Source organism: Desmodus rotundus, chromosome 3 (assembly GCF_022682495.2).
Source record: "Desmodus rotundus isolate HL8 chromosome 3, HLdesRot8A.1, whole genome shotgun sequence".
Taxonomy (NCBI): Eukaryota; Metazoa; Chordata; class Mammalia; order Chiroptera; family Phyllostomidae; genus Desmodus; species Desmodus rotundus.
In genome coordinates this window covers 84,859,906-84,879,335 of record NC_071389.1, presented here as the reverse complement: position 1 = coordinate 84,879,335, position 19,430 = coordinate 84,859,906, and the positions used below count along the sequence as shown (strand labels likewise).

General features: G+C 43.9%; 1 long non-coding RNA gene across 2 annotated transcripts; it reads right to left on the bottom strand.

The window, feature by feature from the left end:
* Positions 1–232: 232 nt before the first annotated feature.
* Positions 233–8,036, bottom strand: LOC123478901 (uncharacterized). 2 transcript variants are annotated; one of them, XR_006654312.3, is made up of 5 exons: positions 7,536–8,036; positions 4,352–4,900; positions 3,182–3,335; positions 2,810–2,907; positions 233–1,397 (listed from the first exon to the last, which is right to left on the bottom strand). It is a non-coding gene; the product is annotated as an uncharacterized lncRNA (long non-coding RNA). The 2 variants fall into 2 exon arrangements; XR_006654311.3 differs by having other exon boundaries at positions 7,657–8,036.
* Positions 8,037–19,430: the final 11,394 nt, after the last annotated feature.

Sequence of the window (19,430 nt, the reverse complement as noted above, 5' to 3'; positions counted from 1 at the left end):
TTCTTGTTTCTTCATTCTTTTCTGGTTGAATGTTTCTTTCTTCCTTCTGGTCCACACCATTGATTTGAGTCCCAGTTTCCTTCGCATCACTATTGGTTCCCTGTACAGTCTCTCTTAGCACAGCCTTCATTTTTTCATCTAGTTTTCGACCAAATTCAACCAATTCTGTGACCTTGTTGATTACCAGTGTTTTGAACTGTGCATCTGATAGGTTGGCTATCTGTTCGCTGCTTAGTTGAATTATTTCTGGAGCTTTGAAGTGTTCTGTCATTTGGGCCATTTTTTTTTCCCTCCTCTTAATTTTTTTGATTTTACATATAAGAGAGGCCATGTATTTATCCTTCTCTGTCTGACTTGTTTCACTTAGCATCATGCCCTCAAGGTGCATTATGTTGTTGCAAATGGCAAGATGTTATTCTTTTTATTGCTGAATAATACTCGTACATAGATAATATGTGTCATATGAATAATTTCTTTACCCACTCACCATTGACGGACTCTTAGGTTGTTTACATATCTTGGCTATTGTAAATAAGCTGCAATAAACATAGGAGTGCAGATATCTTTTTGAGGTAGTGTTTTTATTTTCTTTGGATAAATTTTCAGAACTGCATGGAATTGTTGGGTCACATGGCAGCCCTATTTTTAATTTTTGGGGAACCTCCATACTGATTTCCATAGTGGTTACACTGGTTTATAATCCCACCAACAATGAACAAGGGTTCCCTTTTCTTCATATCTTCCCTGACTCTCATGTTCAGCTTTTTAATAAAAGCCATTCTGACAGGTGTGAGATGACCTCTCATTGTGGTTTTGATTTGCATTTTCCTTGTAGGGAAGGATGTTGAGCACTTTTTCATGTACCTATTGGCCATCTGTATGTCTTCTTTGGTAAATGTGTATTCAGATCTTATGCCCATTTTAAAAATTGCATTGTTTGGTTTTTGCCATTGAGTTGTATGAGTTCTTTATATATTTGGGAGATTAGCCATCATTATTCTTTAGAAAGATGACTTTTGCTACTACTGAAAAAGTAGTAGATACCGCACAAAGCCTAGTACTGAATTCTTTTTTCTTTAGCCCCCATGTGGATCTGAGTATGATCAGGAAACTCACCTTAGGTTGCCTTGCCTATGATTTACAACTTGCCTATATGAGGGGGGGCTCCTAAAACCCAGAATTTATTTATACAAAATTGTGTATTTATTCTTGCATGTTTAAACTTCAGTCACCTTCAAAATACTCTCCATTTGACACAATACACTATCAAAATATTTTATCCTCTGTTCAAAACAGTTTTTGAACTTGTTGATTTTGATGTGTTTTAGTGCTTCTGCCATTTTTCGTTTCACCTCTTCCACATCAGCAAAACATTTCCCTTTGAGGACTTTTTTCATCTGAGGAAACAACAAAAAAAGTCACTCAGGATGAGATTGGGTAAATAGGGAGGGTGGGGCATGGGGGTCATACCTTTTTAGTCAAAAACTGCTGAACACTCAGTGTGGTGTGGGCAGGTATGCTTTTGAATCACACATCATGAAATGGGCAAATGCATTGAGTCTTAAAAAAAAATTCACTGAAGCCAAATGCAGCCTTTCACAGCAACACCAGCTGGTACACTGGTACAGATGGGCTCCTAGAACACTCACCTAGCAGGGGAAGCCTGTCCTAAGAGTGACATGTGTTCCTCTTGGGTTCCCCATCGCATGTAAAAAAACAAAACAAAATAAAACCCTTCTTTTTTTATGATCAGCAGGATAGTCCAAGGATTAGATTATCCTAAACAGTGATCTGGCCCATTATTTGTTTTTGAGAGGAAATTCACTTGTTGTACTTTTTTTGGAGGCATTGGTGGTGAGAGGTGGGTTAGGATAGTGTTGGGTTAAGTTGGACTTACACATGCATGTCCCAGTGATTTTGTGGGATAGACTTATACAAATAGCCATTCACTGGTTACCTGAAAATCAAATTTAATTTGGCCTCCTATATGTTTTATTTGCTAACTCAGGTTAGCTAGTCAAATTAGAGCTGGACACTTTTTACTCTGAGGCATTCTGAGAGTTTTTCCAGAACACTCCACATAGGTGTAGTGGCTCCATTTTGTTTGTCTTGGACCTTGAGAAAGGCATTCTGTTCCAATGGCATGCTGCCTTCCTCCCAGTGAAGAAGACAGAAGTAGTAATAGTTTGCGAAGATCTTTCTGATCCTCAGTTAATACATTATATTTATGAAGTTATCACTTTAAATGAACTCTGGTAACTACCCTTGTTCTCTTAACTACTAGAGACTGCCCACAGGTCCTTAAGGCAAGGCAAAGGGGTGAGAAAGTCTGGGAGAGAGGAAAATCTGCAAGATGCAATGTTGAGACGTTTTCTCTCCTATTAGCTGTTCTAGAACGGCTCTTTCAGCAAGGAAAAAATGTGGCATTGCTGAGTGAAGTTTTATGCTCTGAGTGATGCTTCTGCTCATAGGAAACTTCTCCATGTGTTTCCTCCGCGGTGTCTGGGTCTTTGTTTTCAGCTGTGCTCTGCACAGGAGCTGGAAAGCTCACTCCCTAAAAGTGAACTTCCTCTCCTTCTATAAACTGACCCCTGGTGGTTGCTATAGCAACTGCAAAGCGAGCTTAATGAGCTGTGTAAACAAGCCGGATTCCCAGTGCCAGAGCAGGGCAAGCCCGCGGGAGACAGAAGGGGGAGGAATTTCATGAGCCTGAAAAGTGGTTCTTGGGGAGTGCTGAAAACGCTGCAAATAACCTCACCCCTCCTGTTCCCACCTGACCCCTCCCATCCTCTCCCTTCTCTCCTCTCACCTCTTGCCTTCCCACCAGTCCAGGAGAGGAGACAAAGGATGCAGGAGGGTAGCATGCAGGGGCCTGCCTTCGACGCTGAGGACTTGAACACCATGCGACTGAAAATAAAATCCAAACATTTATCCACAGCCCTAGGCTAGAAATGTGCCAACCTGACCCTGCAAAACAAACCACCTGTGTCACTGCCACACTTGCTTCAGGCCAAAGGTGGAGGTGCCTTCAGTGCTAGGGGAATGGGCTCTACAGCCCTCAGCTCTCTGGTTTAATAATTTCGGGCAGAACTGGAGACAGCAGCCCGCAGATTTCTGAGACCAATGTTGATGTGTTTCTCTTTTTTGGAAGGAATGAAGGATGGGGAAAGGCACACAGTACCTTAGAGTTTTATGATTATGAAGCTAAACACACACATTTTTTCCTCTCCAGGAACCAGGTGCTATTTGCAGGAAACTTTCTGTATGTAATAGCAGAGGTTACAGTATTATTTTCAGTTTTCTTGGTTAACTCTCTTCCACCCTCAGGCAACTTCCTGTAGATAAAAGATTTTGTACATTAAGTATGAACTTCATGATGTGTATTACACCACATCTTCTCTGTAAGCGTCCTAAAAAGATGATCAACATTGGTGGATTGGGTGGGAAACCCTGTATTTTATGTCTTTCATGGGGCCCTTATAGGTTTACATTTATTTCCATGAAAATTGGTGTTTCTTAGTCTCCTTCTTATGAAGTCTAGTATAATGAACTATATGTACTTTTATAATAATAATTTTTATGGGTCTCAACTTTTAAAAGTGCTCACATATCTATTATTTCATTACATCCTTACAACAATTCCAAAATGACTTAGGAAAAATTATATCTCTAATTCTTCACGTGTGGAAACTGACATGAGAGACACTAGACAAATTACTACTCCAGGGTCATTAGGATTTAAAACTTTGGGTGTAAAGGAGTTGTCTAGGTCTGAGTTGCCATTATTACCAAGTTTTAAAATCTCTGTGTATTTATATAACTCTAGATACTAAAGCTAATTTAAATAAGCTACATTTTATACATAAACTATACAGCCTTATGTTTACACAGCATTTTCCTCCAGTACATTAGAATATTTTCTATGTAGTATTATTCTTTACATTATCTTTTTATAATAGATGACCAGGTCCTATTATTTTAAGTTAATTCTTAATTCTTGCCTGGTTTCCACATTGTTATCTGACATTAAAATACTGCCATTATTTTCCTTAAAAAATCATATTAAAAATATCACCCAAAGCAGCCATGCTTTGAGCTATTCCTTTTAGTTAGAAAGAAGAAATAACAGACCCCACCATAGTTCTTGCTTTTTTTGCAAAATTTCTTCTTCTTTTTTTCCCTTTTAAAACCATAAGCCAAAGTATTTGTGGGCTCAACCCCTTCCTGGTGGGTGGGCCATGCCTTTGTGTGATTTTTAGTAAGACAAAGGGAAGGAAATCTGGACTAGTAATACTGTTACCTCAGGGAAAATAGGAAAATGTATGAAAAGTAGCAGTATTTTGGAGCTCACCTTTTTCTCAGTACTGTTCAATGGTGGAAAGTGATGACTGCCAGCTACTGGATACAATCTATGACTCCCAGGGATCTGTTGGCAGCAACCTCCATGGGTGGATGGCTGTAGACTCCAGGAATGCGTTTATTCCAGTGGGACCAACTTGCAGTCTCCGCCCCGAAGACCAAGGAACCAGCTTCTGGTGGCATCCAGTCCCTCCTTTGGAACAAGATTACTGTCTTTACCATAGGAAGGTATCAGTAGTGTTGAGGTTTCCACAGGGAGCACGTTTTCTAGCCCAAGCCTGAGGTGTTTGTTCTTCTCTCAGATGGCACAAAATTTTACCAGCAGAATTTTCTGACGTGGATTCCCTTGGTTCAGGATATCAGTGAAGTCTCGAGCCAAGACTCCACCCCCACTCCAATCACAAGAGCTGACCCACTCTGCACAGGCAAGAGAAGCCCCTGACTCTCTGGATCTTCCAGTTTCTATATAGCGGACACCTCATTGTAAGGGAGAATGGCTCCTGGCATCTTCTCCTTTGATGTGAAAGCTCTAGTTAAAGTTCTTAGAGCAGAGAGAGAAAGAGATAACAAAATGTTATTATTGGAAAGAAACTTAGAGATCATTCATTGGAACTAGGTTCTCCACATTTTAAATATCAGGATTCCTTTCATTGCCAAAACATCCCTATGTGGTAGTAGTTGTGCTGCTATCCATTCCAGACTAGAGCTGCCCAGTAGAAATGAAATGTGAGCCACTTATGTAACTAAATTTTCTAGTAGCCACCTTAAAAAATGATTCTTCATAGAAGATATAAAAAAATGGCCAATAAGCATATGAAGAGATGCTTGACATCACTAACCATTACGAAAATACCAATTAAAACTTCAATAAGATGCCACCTCACAACCATTAGAATGGCAATTATCAAAAAATAAACAACCCAGAAAATAACAAGTGATGGCAAGGAAGTGGAGAAATTGGAATCTTTGGGCATTGCAGTAAAATACTGCATCTGCTATGGAAAACAGTATGGCAGTTCTTGGAAATATTAAAAATAGAATTCTCATACAACACAGAGATTCCACTACTGGGAATTTGAAAGCAGGGTCTTGAAGATATATTTGTATAGTCATATTCATAGCAGCATTATACACTATAGTCAAAATTTGGAAGCAACAGAATTGTTTAACAACAGATAAATGGACAAAACATGGTACATACATACAAGGGAATGTGATTCAAACTTAAAAAGGAAGGAAATTCTGACACATGGATGAACCTAGAGGACACTATGCTAAGTAAAGTAGCCAGTCACAAAAGGACAAATATTGCATGATTTCACTTATATGAGGTACCTGGAGTGGTCAAATTCACAGAGACAGAAGTAGAATGGTGGTTGCTGGGAGCTGTTGGGAGGAGGGGCGGGGAGTTACTACTCAGTGAGCACAGAGCTTCAGGTGGGAAGATGAAAAAGGTCTAGAGACGGATGGTGGTGATGGTTGCACAACAATGTGCGTGTACTTAGCACTACTGAACTGTGCACTGAGAAATGGTTAAGATGGCAATCACAATAAAAAAGAACAAGTGAGATAACTTCAAAAAAATAATAACTTGAATAACATATCACATTTAACCCAATAGTACCAGAATATATTATCAGTTCACATGTGATCAATACTAAAGCTTATTAACGAGATAGTTTACATTCTTTTTTTCATACTAAGTCTTCAAAATCTATTGTATATTTTACACTTTCAGCATATCATGATGGCCTCTTGTCTAGTGCTCAGTAGCTCATGTGGCTGATGGCTGCTGTATTAGATGTATTGCTTTAGACAATATTTGGTGGGAATATGGCTTCAAGGACCACTTACAGTTGCTCCAGGTTCCCCAGCACCCCCTAGGCAATGGGCTGGGAACTTGATGACTGTCACACACTGGGCATCTTTCCCCTTCACAGGCTGAGAGACGGGCTGTAACCCCAAGTTGGTGACAGTCAGGTACTCAGTCTAGATAGAGCTGGCTCCTGAGCAAACACCCTCAGGTACGGTTTAAGGACTAGGTAAGATTCAGAACACTCCTTGTAAGATTTACTGATGTCTGAGTAAAAAAAAAAAAAAAAAGTTTTCAAGAACTGGCAATATAGAAGACAATGGATTAGATTTGGGGATGAGTAGGGCTAGATGGGAAGGCAATCTTATATCCTTATTACTGTTCAAAAAGAGACGTCTTAACATGATCCATCTTGGATAGCTTAATTTTAATGAATCACTTTCTTTTCCTCCCTCCGTTTCTTCTTTCTTTCCTCCCTTTCAAGTAGACTTCTCCAGACATCTCTGTAAGGACGCTGTCCCTCTTGAAGTCTAATAAGAGCCAGTCTCCAGCCCTCCCAGCCCTTTCTCTCTCTGTTCCCTGAGCTGGGTTGGCAGGGACCCAGGGTCAGTCCTCTGGGTGATTGGAAGCAGAATTTACAGCCCTGCTCCCCAGGATCACTCTGCTGCAGTGGGGAAGCTGTCAGGTTTCTGGAAGAGTTCTTACTGAGAATGCAAAGCCTTATCCCAGACCTCTGGCTCTCTGCTGAGGGCATGGAGGGTGTGTGTTGCTGCCTAATCCACTACTGCCAATTCCTGTGCCTCCAGAAACTACTCTCTCCCTTGTGAGGGTCTCCATCTTGCCAGTGGCCTAGAGGAGACAAAACGAGTGCTGCCCATAACCAGGTTAGGGAGACTCCTGTCACACGTAGCTGTCAACTCTTAGGATGGCAAGACTGGATTTGATTAAAAGCAGGTTTTTGTAAGCAACACCCTGCCCACCAACCAGCCAAACTGCAGAGGAGCAACGCGCACGCCAAATGGTGTCGTTCACAGGGATGTGCGGGACCTTGTCCAGCTACCTCTAGCGGGTGAGTCATGCTCTGGAGGGTGTGTGCGGCATGTGTATGAGTATGCATGCTTGTAAGTCAACAGGCTGTGAGCTGAAGGAGAAATGGTCCAGTTTCAGTTCCCATCACAGTTTTGCCATCTGAGAGTCCATTTCCTTCTCTGGAAAGTCAAGGGAACACCCACACAGGCACAGTCCTGTTGCCTCTAAGTGGTGGCTGGTAAAGGTTGCTCCATAAGCAAATGCAGGATGGGTGTTTCTCCAGCCTGAGAAGGAACACATTGCTGGGGGGTGTGGAGGAAAGAGGTGTGCCTACCTGCCTGTGGGTCCCTCCTGAAGTATCGCCGTCCTTTACCTCCCAGCTTTGGATCTGCGTGGAAATGCAGCATGCACAGCATTGGTTAGGCCCGGGCTCCACGACGCCCCTGCATACTCACCCACACAGAAGAAGTGCTGATTGCTGTTATTCTCATTTCAGAAACGTAAGTTTGTTCAGCTACAGGGCTCCAAAGAGGGCCTTCGGGTGTTTCAACACCAGAACTTGGGAAAATCAGTGACCTGGTGCTTCAGGAAAGTAGCTGAAGGCGCCTCATGTCTCCCACTCTGTGCAGAGCAAAGTGTACCCTCCCAGGCCCAGCTCTGGGACCAGGCTTTATGCAGGGTCCAGATGCTCAGCTGAGATGTGGAATCAGAGATAGTACGCTGCCCGGCCTTTCTGCTCCTCTGCTGGCCATGGATCACAGAGAGATGATCTGACTCTTCTCTCTGCCCACTTTCTCCCTGTCCCAGGCCTCATTCAAGCAGGTTCTCAACTCCCAGGCTGCTGTGAGAGTTTATAACAGACAATCCAAGGCAAACAAGGGTAATGGCATCTACACTGCTTTGATTCCCTTCTGGGATTAATGTCACATGAATAAACAGTCCACAAAGCCTATATTCATAGAAATGCTTAGGATGTGGAATTGGAGCCAAATGGTGCCTGTGGACAGCCTGGGACAGAGGGACATGAAAGGGTGGGTGGGGCTCAGGAAGGGAGGGAAGGCTGGGGACTGCCTGCTCAAGGATTGGGAAGTGGCTGCATTTGCAAAGTGACTAGTCAGCCTAGCGGTGAGGATGTGAGATGGAGCAGGGAATTCATGTGACAATGTCAGTTGCAACAGCTGAGCCTGAACTAGATTTCTAACCAGGCACAAGGGACTAGGAAAAATAAACAACACTCATTAACTGAGCTGTCCTGCGGGGACTGCGCTGGGCTCATTTGAGTTACATTTGCTCAAGTACTTGTGGCCTTTAAGATCCCTTCAGGGAGCTGCCTTGTGCTAGGCTGAGTGATTATATATATACACATTATATAAATAAACATATATTTTTTTAAGAAAAAGATTTGAAGCAAATATGGTAACATGTCAAAGCTAATTGGTGTGTACCTGGGCCTTGGCTATATTATTTCTGTACTTTTCTACATAGCTTAATTATTTTGTAATTAAGAAAAAACATATTTTTAGAATGAAAAAACTGGGTATTCTTTATTTTATCTCTCGGAAGCTGTGTTTGGATATCTGGGACTCTCCCTTCTAAGTTCCTTTGTTAGAATTCCAGGCAGGGGGGAATACTGGATTCATTGACAGCTGGGTTTTGCAACATCCTCTTCCCCTCACCCCCCCCCCAACCCTGCACATCAGCAGGGCAGCAGCACCTTCCTGGGATTGGCCTACCAGGAGACCCTGGGCCTGGTAGCCCCACACTCTCACAGCTCAGCTGATTCCAGCGAGAGCAGTGGAGGCAGGCGGCTTGCTGCCTCTGTGAGCCTCTGTTCTTGGTCGTTTGCCTGGGAGCATCCAGGATGGATCATTGGGGAGTCATAATAATCTCTTCTTCTGAAAAGAGTTGGGAACAGCAGCTCTGTAGGTTGAGCTGCCTGAAGCTGAGGAAGATAAATAACCGAGAGGCGAAGCTAGAGCTGAAAAACTCCAGTTGAGATTTAGGGCCTGGGTTCTTGAGCTGTTCTGGGAAGTGCTTGGCTCTCCCAGCCGAGGGCCTGTGGGATTGCAGGGGGCTCACAGAGCCCTGCCCACTCAGTGGCTTCTGGCAGTAGGTCTGCCTCTGACCAGGCCTGCAGAGTTGCCCTCCGGCACACACCCTTGCTGATTCCCTGCAGGCCAGCTCGGGGGAAAGGGGCCATCAGTCGCTGAGACACTCAGGAGAAGGTGGCTGGCAGGCGGCTCAGGAACCGGTAAGACTGGTTTCCCATACATGCAGCCCTGAGGAGATGCCAGCAGGATGCGGGTTAGGAGAAGCATCTGGGGTAGGCAGAAGGCAGAGCTGCTGCTACCAATTTATAAGAGACTAGAAAAGCTTCTGGAATCTCCAACTCTATTTCTCGTTGTCTCTCCTGGACATGTTACATCCAGGACATGATTCTGGAATGTGGTGACTTTTTGCTGAACTGTGGGAATAATTGTATCAGATAAAATCCAAATGCTGGGGTCTTAGACAGTTTTCATGGGTCTGATTTGACTCTAAACCACTTGAAAAAAGTTAAGAACCTAAAACACATTCAAACCCGTGAGTGTGGCTTGGATTTTTTTTTTTTAAGGGTTCTTTTTATAGAGGAATTTTATTTTTGTTGTTGTTATTTACTTTTTAAGTCAAGACTTGAAGTATAGTTACTACACCATCAAACATAAAGTGTTTTCTTTCAGCACAGCTGTCTCAGTCCCTTGGAGACCAATGTCATCAGTTAGGGTGTCACGACTGTAAACAGTCGAGCCCTCTGTTCTGTCAGGGCTCAGGAGGCGTTGGTGCTATTTGCTGCCCCGGGGTAGCAAGCCTACCATGTTTTTGAGGCCAGGGAAGGCTTCATTAGCCTGGACTATTTATTAGTGGTTTTGAAGACAAGGAAATGTTTATTTTATGACAACATTTGTCCCACCTTAATTTGCAAGGAATTAAAAAAAGTAGCCACCATGAAATGTGATAGAAAAGTATTTGGTTCTTGTGAAACACATTAATATCTGTGATAGAATTTCTTCTACATTAAAACACCTTAGAAAGAATTTTCCAGTTGCCCCATCTCTCATGTGGCCTCTTTATCATGTGTTTTCTCAAAGCCTGCGGGAGGGGAGAAGTTACATATGCCGGCCAGGCGCTGGAAGGATCCCGCACTCCAAGGTCCCTTGCCTCTCAGAGTTCAAATGCTCTCTCTGCTGGATCCATGCGCTGTTCTTTCCCTCCTCACGCAGAGGAAAGTCCCCGTGGCCCATTTTCTGTGCAGTGCTTTTCCACTCTCTCATAATCTGTTGCTGTGACCTTGAGATGCAGAGAGAAGGCTCTGGCTGGGCCTGCTTCACAAGGAGTCAGTTCTATTGGCGTCGGCACCACATACCCGGCCTGTGCCTGCAGCTGCCCGCGTTCCAGAGTGCATGCCTGTGCTGTCACTGTGTCCTGACACCCAATCAGGGGCTGCGGGACCCTAGACGCCGAAAGGGCTCCTGTCTAGCCCCATGAGGCTGTGCTCCTGGGAGGCCAGCGCAGCAGAGAAGTGCTTGTGGGAGCAGGGATGCTTGTGTACATGTGTTTTCGAGGGACACAGGGAGGGAGAAAGGGGGAGAGAGAGAGTGCATGTAATAGAGCTCAAAGAAAATCTGCTTTAAAAGTAGATTTCAAGTTATTTTTTCTAAGACTATACCTAATTTGATTCTTATAAAAATCAGTTAAAGAAACTGTACACTCTATGCAAGACAGTTTATTTTAAAATGAAAACTTTGATGCTATAAGAGGAATACTGGGAAGCAGAAGAAACCCAGCAGGTCTGGGGAAGGAGGGGAGCTGTGGGAAGGGTGACGGCTAAAAATGCACAGCCATGTGGGGGCTTCAGGGCCAGGAGTACCGGGCCCACACTTCAGTCCTCATGCCCACCGCCCTTTTTCCCAGTCTTGTCCTTCTCTCCCTCTTCACCCTGGTTTGTCGTTGGCAGTTGCTCCTGCCAAAGCTCACTTCATCAGGTGAAGTGAAGGGGAAATCTGATTGATTTACTTTAGGCAATTAGGGTTAAGCTGACATTAGGGAACTTTCAGACACTGGGACTTTCAATGTTCTTTTTTTAAAAAATCATATTCTTGGGAAGTTCTTCCAGAATTCAAGTGGTTATAAATCAGGATTCTGATTTGCAGTATCAGGATTTTAATATCAGGATACTGGAAGTAATCTGGAAATAGCTAGTGCATGCACTGTCATATATATTACTACATATATATATATGGCATACATAGATGGTATACATAGTATACACACATATAGATGGTATATATATACATAACGTGCATATATACCACACGGTGTTTACATGCAGATATGCGGTATATTTGTATGTGTGAATATGTACACACACACACACATAGATGTATATGTGTGCACACACATTTGTGCACACACACTTCGGGGCATTTAATAACAAGTGCACAGGTGTTTTCTTTTTTTATTTTTTAAATTACCTACCCTTTAATTCCTGTCTGTAATCAGTCATTTACAGATGAAGAGGGCTGGAGCATTATTCCTGGACATTCTTGTTTGTTCCCTGAAAGGAATTTTCAGTCAGCATTGAACACCTGAAGTGTTTTTAGCCATCTCCTCTCAAATCCTCTCAGTGAAGCTCTGCCTCCCCTTTTCAAATCATAGACCTAGTACTCAAAAGCAGATGCGTCTGTCTCCCTGACCCATCCATTAAGTCATTTAATCCTTCGTTAAATGAATTAAATCACTATTCAGCAAACGTTTGGTGGTCGCCTACTCTCTGCAAAGCCCTGCAACCGCACACTGCAGTTGTTGTGCGTACACGTGTGTCTGTGTGTGCATGTCCAACACTCTAGGGCATACTGCTCACGAGGTGACACGCAGACATAGGCACACTTTCCATCACAGGGCTTATTTCGTCTCTGCAGTTCTTGGGCCACGTAAACAATTCCTCCAACCATTTACCCCAGGTCAGAGCCAGCTGCCTGCTTTCTTCACAGTAACTGCATTTATGTGCCTGTTTCCGGTGCCCAGTGACTCCAAGACCTGCTGAGGAGAAGCAGATGCAGACCATGGCCCTGGCATTCTGCAGTACTGCAGAGACGGGTCTCTCTCAGGGAGGTGGCACATAATGAGACTGAGAAGCTGCTTAGGGCACAACATCCCCCCAATTCTTCCCGATAGATGTAGTCTCCTCTGCTCTCTGATTCCTTCTGGATACTTCCAGTAGAATGCACATCTTTGGTAGCAAATAATCATCTGTGTTAGGCTGCTCCAGCAGGGACCATATCTGGGACCTGCCATTCTGCACACTCAGGGCTGTGTCTTGCCTTGTGAGCTGGGCTGGACAACTGCCCCCATAACCACTCCCACCCAATGTACCAACCCTCTTCTAGCAGGGCATGTGGTAATCAGGGAATCATGGGGCACATGAGAGGTGCAGCTACAGCCAGGAGCCAGAGACCTGGGTCCTACCCATGATCACATCACCTGTTTGGGTTTCAGTTCTTCCTCGGACTTCCTCTGACATGAGGAGTTTGAACTACAGCAGCTCTAGGACCTCCTAGCTCTGATCCTTATGGTTAAATGGAGCACAGTAGCCTTCCTCATACTTGGAGAATGTGAGGCGTTCCTCCAGACTCTGGGCAAACACTGTGCAGGTCTGAGATGGTCCAGCCTGGACAAAGGCCTTCCTGCCTGGGTAGTCTGTGCAGGAACGCCCTTGTCTCTCAGGGCCAGTAAAACTGCTAGGGAGGATTGTAATGAAGGAATGCCCTTCACTGAAAAACCAGAAATGTTCCCTGAACCCCTGCTGGGTGCAGGACAAGCACTGTGTAGGGGGTGGGCACTCAGAGAAACATGGGGCAGGCCCTGTTGTCCAGAGGTCTACAGCCTGATCGAGCAGCTCCTTGTCTCACTACTTTCCTTGCCCCAGTCCCAAAGCAGACTGCTGGTGTTCATCCATGTGGAGGTTGTTGGTACCAGGGAAAGCATGGAGGCAGACAGGGGTGCTTTCCAGAGTTCCAGCTGTCAGCCTCTCTGTGGTGAACTTCTTGTATTCTGCACTGACATGTCCATCAGTCCATGTGAAACACATCCTTCCCTTCCTCATCTTTTAATTCATGTCTTCAAGTACCATTGTCAAAGTGGTCTTAGTTGATCTTTTTGTTTCCAACTTAAATTACACTTCTTCCCACATCTATCCCTTTAACAAGACCTAACATTTTGCTGCCTGCATATATGTATATGTGCTCACATATACACACATATACACCTCCTTGTCCACAGTTTCAGTTACTTGTGGTCAACCACAGTCTGAAAATATTAAATGGGAAATTCCAGAAATAAACAATTCATGCGTTTTAAATCTTGTGCCACTCTGAGTAGCGTGATGACATCTCACGCAGTCCAGCTCCATCCCACACAGGATGTGAATCACCCCTTCGTCCAGTGTCTCCATCTTAGTATCCACCTCAATTACCAGCTCAGCTGTCAAGATATCACAGTGCTTGTGTTCAAGTAACTCTTATTTTACTTCATAATGACCCCAAAGCTCAAGAGTAGTGATGCTGGCAATTCAGATATGCCAAAGAGAAGCTGTAAACTTTGTCATAGGTAGGTATGTATAGGAAAGAATTTAGTATATGTAGTTTGGTAGTACATGTGGTTTCAGGCATCCACTGGGGGTCTTGGAAGTATCCCCAGTGGATAAGAGGAGACTACTATATATATATATACATATACATATACATATACATATACATACACATATACACATACACATACATATACACATATAATTTCTATGTATTTATATGAATGGGAGAAAAGGATCAGAGATTATAAACCTTCACATAGCTAATGCACTGCTCAGCTGTGTCAAAGTGCTCACAGTGAAGGTCTTCCCCTATAGGTGAATATGATTTAAGAAAAAAAAAATATTGTCTATAAGAGTGGAGCAAGTTTATAAAGGTCCCTAACTACTAGTTTATCAGGATTCCTGATAGATTTTATTGTTTTAACTTGGAGATAGCTAAGCCAGTGGCCACTACATCATTCTCTTCTTTTTGCTGAGTCCTGCCTGTCTCCATGGTTTTCTAGAATTTCTGTTACCAAAGTGTATCCCAAACAGGGTGCCGTTATTCAGTCTATTCTGAGAAGTCATTGTTAATATCCATTTCCCTCTCATCTATTCTATCCAAATAGCTATGTCTGACCACTATATTTTATTATTCTATGATACACATTATTTTCACATTTTTGAGGTTGGACTCATTTAAAATTCGTGGTTTGTCATGACTTAGTAAGGCTCATTTCTTTCTTAGTGGCACACCAAATGACAGTGCTACTGACTGTATTTTAAATTTGCAGAAATGTTGCATGTGGAGGCCTTCAGAGATCCTGAACAAGTGACTGCTGTTTCAGTAACTCCCTTCCCAACTAAGGGGAAGATGCAGGCATCCCGTTAAACAAGGCTCCTCTTCCATCATTTTAGGAATCTTCCAGGTGCTGACATCTACTCTACACCAAGCCCACTTGACTTCTTGGTGTCTGTAGCTTCAGTCCTTTGCCTTCTACCTAATATCTGTCTCCTGCCTGGGTTTCTGTTTAACTCCACTGGGCTGTCTGTCCAACTGTCTCCCGACTTCACCATGCTTACTGTCTCTTGGGACTGTGCACTGCAATCTGTGGACACTGTCATGCCCACAGGTAGCCAGTGAGTCTCCCAGAGCGGTTCTGCAAGGATTGAGCCCGCTTGCATGCCAGGGAGAGGAATTCTGAAGGAGAACTGGACTGTGCTTTTTACTTTTATATCCTCAGTACTTTGTACAGTTACTGGGACACAGTAAAGGTTCAATAAATGTTTATTCAATAAATCTATGAACCAACAGATTCATTGTTTTTACCTACATGTGACAGGTGGGTGCAGATCATCTACATCTCGCATATTTTTTCCCTGTTTCCATGACAAGGAGGAGCTGCAGTGCAGAGCCATTCCTTATCAGGGCTGCAGCATCTGGTTTATAAGGCCAGGCACTGACCCTTTCATTGGAAGTGGTGGTTTTGTCTTTCTTTCTGCCTCTTTGGCTGGGATGAGATGTGGTTAGCTTTGCTGGGACGAGTGAGGTGGAGCATACATGTCTCATCTCTCTCTTTGTGCATAGCATCATACCTGGCCTACCCTTGAAATTTCCAGTTTACCTGGGACAAGCCCAAGTCTGTGGCTGAGGCCTGAGCTGGGGCCACATAAAGCCCTACAGATGTTTGCCTTCCAGCTCAGTCTAGATGAAGGGTGTTTGCATCTGTCAAATGCATGGGATTCAGTCCTGGTATGTAATCTGGGTCAGGTTCACCTCTGGCTTTGACCTAACCCTTTTGTAAAGGTGTAACTCTTCACCTGGTTAACACCTTCACTGAGTGCAACTATCCATCTGTTAGGATAATTGAGCTTTCTTAGTGCACTGGAGGGCAAAGGAGCTTTAGGAGACAAGGTCTCTGCCATCGGGATCCCACCCTGCCCCTCCACTCAGCACCATGCTGAGAAATAGGACTAACTGTATGATATACTTCTCATGTAATGGACTGCTTTGTCACAGTGATTCTAGATTGCAGTTCATTAATATTCACTCTCCAGATTTTGGTGTACTATTTCAGATTTCTTCTAGAAAACAGGCCTGCTGGTATCTGTTGAGAAGGTGCTAGTCTTTATTCCCCTCAGTTAGGGGCTGTGGTAGGAGCTCTGATTGTAGCGTCCACAGATAGGCACCATGGCCAGTCACCTGCTGAGTGTGCTGTGTGGATTCCTGTGAGCAGATTTCTAAGTAGCTAGATATTTGCCAGTTGGTCAGCCATGGCAGGTGTCTTTTCAGCAGAGAAATGGGCAAAAACTCCCTCAGGGCTTTCTCCAGGGGACCAGCATACCACTGAGTTTGGCTCTGAATGCAACAGCCTGGGAGGTGTGATAGCTGATTATTTCATGTTCTTTTTCTTTTCAGCTGTAAATTTTATCAAGGTATTCATAAAGGGACAAGAAGATAGGCCTACAGTTAGAGTACGAAATAGTCCATAGTAAGGCGAAGACTCAGGCAGTGGAAACTAGAGCAGCCTCAGTGTAGGAGACACCTGGGTGTGCTGGCTTGCGTTCTCCTTCCAAAGAGTGCCCCGCCCCCTGCTGCCTTGAGTCATCCGCTTAGAACTTTCTCCTATGAGTCTGCCTAGAGATTTGCCCTTGACTGAAGGAGACCCATTTAGCTACCCCTCCTCCCTTTTCCTGTTGGGCACAGAAGCCACATCCTTGCCTCAAGGTGAGACAGCCCTGTAAGAGTCATAGGCTGCTAATGTTTAAAGTCATTAGCATCTTTCAGATTCTCATAATGAAAGACAATCAGACAAAAATATTTGAGGATAAAATCAACCATTAACTTTTTAGTAAAACCAGACATATTAGGTGTTTTTTTTTCCTTTAGTTTCCTTTGTGGAAGTAATTCTGAAAACTCATTATAGAGAAAGAGTTGAAAGCAAAAAGGAGGGATTCTTCCTCCTTTATCTCCACCTTCACTGCCAGTGCCCAGTGGACAAAAGTTTTGGTACAAAGCAATGAAAGTGTCTCCCACTTTCTTACCTGCTATTATTGGCAACCCTACATGCAGTGCAAATCCTTGCTCCTGCCTGACTTACAGAGGAAGGGGTCCCTGGCCAATATGATGCAGGGTTTAAGCCCCTGAGGAGGTGACAATGACTGACTAATGAATAGCTGGGAGGAACCAGACATGCAAAACCTTAGAGGAGGAGACCTAAGGTCCCCCAGCACCTGGAGAAATAGAAAAAAGGCCAGGTGACAGCCCCAGGTGATGGGATGGGAGCAGGTGGCTGAATAGGGGGAAAGGCCAGTGCCATCTCAGTCACCATGCAGCAATGTGGACCCCTGTCAGCCTGAGTGAAAAGTTCAGATTTTTTCCTAAGTATAAAAACTCTCAGGTCCTTCACCTGGGTGAGGCAACCACCAAACTAGGTAACCTTCTGGAGGACCACCAGACATCCTGAGACACAATTCTTTTTCTCATAAGAGTGACTAAAACTGGTATGTCCTATCATATAAACAAAATAGACCATTCAGATGAATAGTACCAAATACCACTCACTTTTCCTCCTCTACAAATTGCTTATACATATAAATAACATCAGAATTTGTGTCCATTGTAATGTCCCAGTGAATCATGTGGTTCAAGTAAATGTGCCAGGACTGCCTTCTTTCAGGCCCACCCATCCTTGCCTCTCCATACGCACACTTCTGAAACGGACACTGAACCGAAATTTCAGTGTTCCAAATGTCACCTGGGTGTCAGGTCTACCTAGGGGGAAGGAAGTCATGGGTATTGGGGCAGGGCTTGAGGGACAGAACGTAAAGAGCATCACACCAAGCTGTTCTCCCGGGGCTGGAGGGAAATGCAAGACAAAGTTTGTTTCCAAGGACCCCAGTCTCTGGAAATGGACTTAAGAGTCTCCCAAAATGGTTGGTTTTATCTAGATGAGTTGACAGAGAATGTCTGATGGAATTGTATACCTTATGATTCAGTCAGTCATTGCTATTGATGTCAAATAGTTTTAGACAATTTTTTCCCATTCATTTTATCCTCTCTTCCATCGTAACTGCTCATCGAATGCCTCCCATGCACTCAGCACCTTTCTTGTTCTGGAAAGACAGATGTGAAAGACAATCTTTCCCAGGTCAGAGCGGACGACGGACTGCTAAATGTTAATGTGATGATAAAGGTAGGCTCAGCTCCTCAGCGTGTTACTAAACACTTCAGGGAGGGTTCCTGACAGAGGGGCATCAGATATAAAATCATCTGGCCTGCCAGAGGAAGTTGGGGTTCAGAATGAGTTACCCCAAGATGAGTTTCTGTGATATGTAGATTGTTTTGAGCTAAAGGCAACTTTAGCTACAGGCTGAAGAGAAACTTCTGCCCCTCCCTTAACTACTGACTAGACCTCAAATTAGGGGCCTTGCCCATTATAAGTGATTATCAGAGAAAACCTCTTTTGATGTACCTATAAGGGCAGGACAAACTCCTGTTTACTAAGCATCTGCTCTTCTTATTGTCCTGCAATGGCCCTTTGAAGCTGCCAGAGCATCTTCCCTTGACCCTAACTCAGCTCAGGATGTTTTACACACTCATGTTTCCTTTCTGTCTCAGAACCTCTCCTGCATGTGGGGTCTCTGACCCTCAAGTATGCAGGGTTCCCATACATATGGATGTATTAACTATTGCTAATCTGTCTCGTGCTTATTTGATTATTAGATCAGTCAAAACACACCTCGAGGGTAGAGGAAAGTTTGTTCCTCCTCCAGGGTCCTTACGTGAGCTTTGGAGAGTTGAGGCCAAGAGGCCAGTTTCCGAAGAAAGTTAGATACTGTTGCCATGAGTTTCACTGTTAGTTTGTAGGTATTTGAGAGCCACGAAAGAATTTTAAATAAGAGAATAACACAAATTTAAACGATGTGACTGTCTGTGATCAGGGAGCAAAGGGATGAAGAGCTTAGTTATCATTGATGAACAACACATTACTTCAAAACCCAGTGGCTTAGAACAACAGCACGTTTTTCTTCGGGTCAAGATTTCTGGAGTTGTGCACTGAGAGGTTTGTCAGGCTCCCATGGGGTCGCCGTTAAGGTGCTGGCTGAGGCTACAGGTATTAGAAGGTTAAAGTGACAAACTTCCATGGTGGCCAAGTTGGTGCTCATCACTGGCAGAGATCAGTTCCTCTTCATGTCAAATGCGCCACAGCCTACACAAGTGTGCTCGTGACGGCTGTGGGATTACCCCAGAATGGGCGAACTGGGGGAGATAGGCAAAGTGACTATTATGAGATGCGTATTTTGACTCCCAACAATGTCATTTGTTGAAATCTTAACCCCAAATGTTATGGTATTTGGAGATGGAGACTCTGGAAGGTAATTAAGATTAAAAAAGATCATGAGGGTGAGGCCCTGATCTTTTAGGGCTGGTGCCTTTATAAGAAGAGGAAGAGATTGCGGGTTCAATTCCTGGTCAGGACACATACCTAGGTTGCAGGTCTGATCCCCAGTCAGGGTGCATACAAGAGGCAATCAATCGATGTTTCTTTCACATCTATGTTTCTCTCTCCCCCGCCCCCACCACCTCTAAAAACAATGCAAAAAAATGTCCTTGGGTGA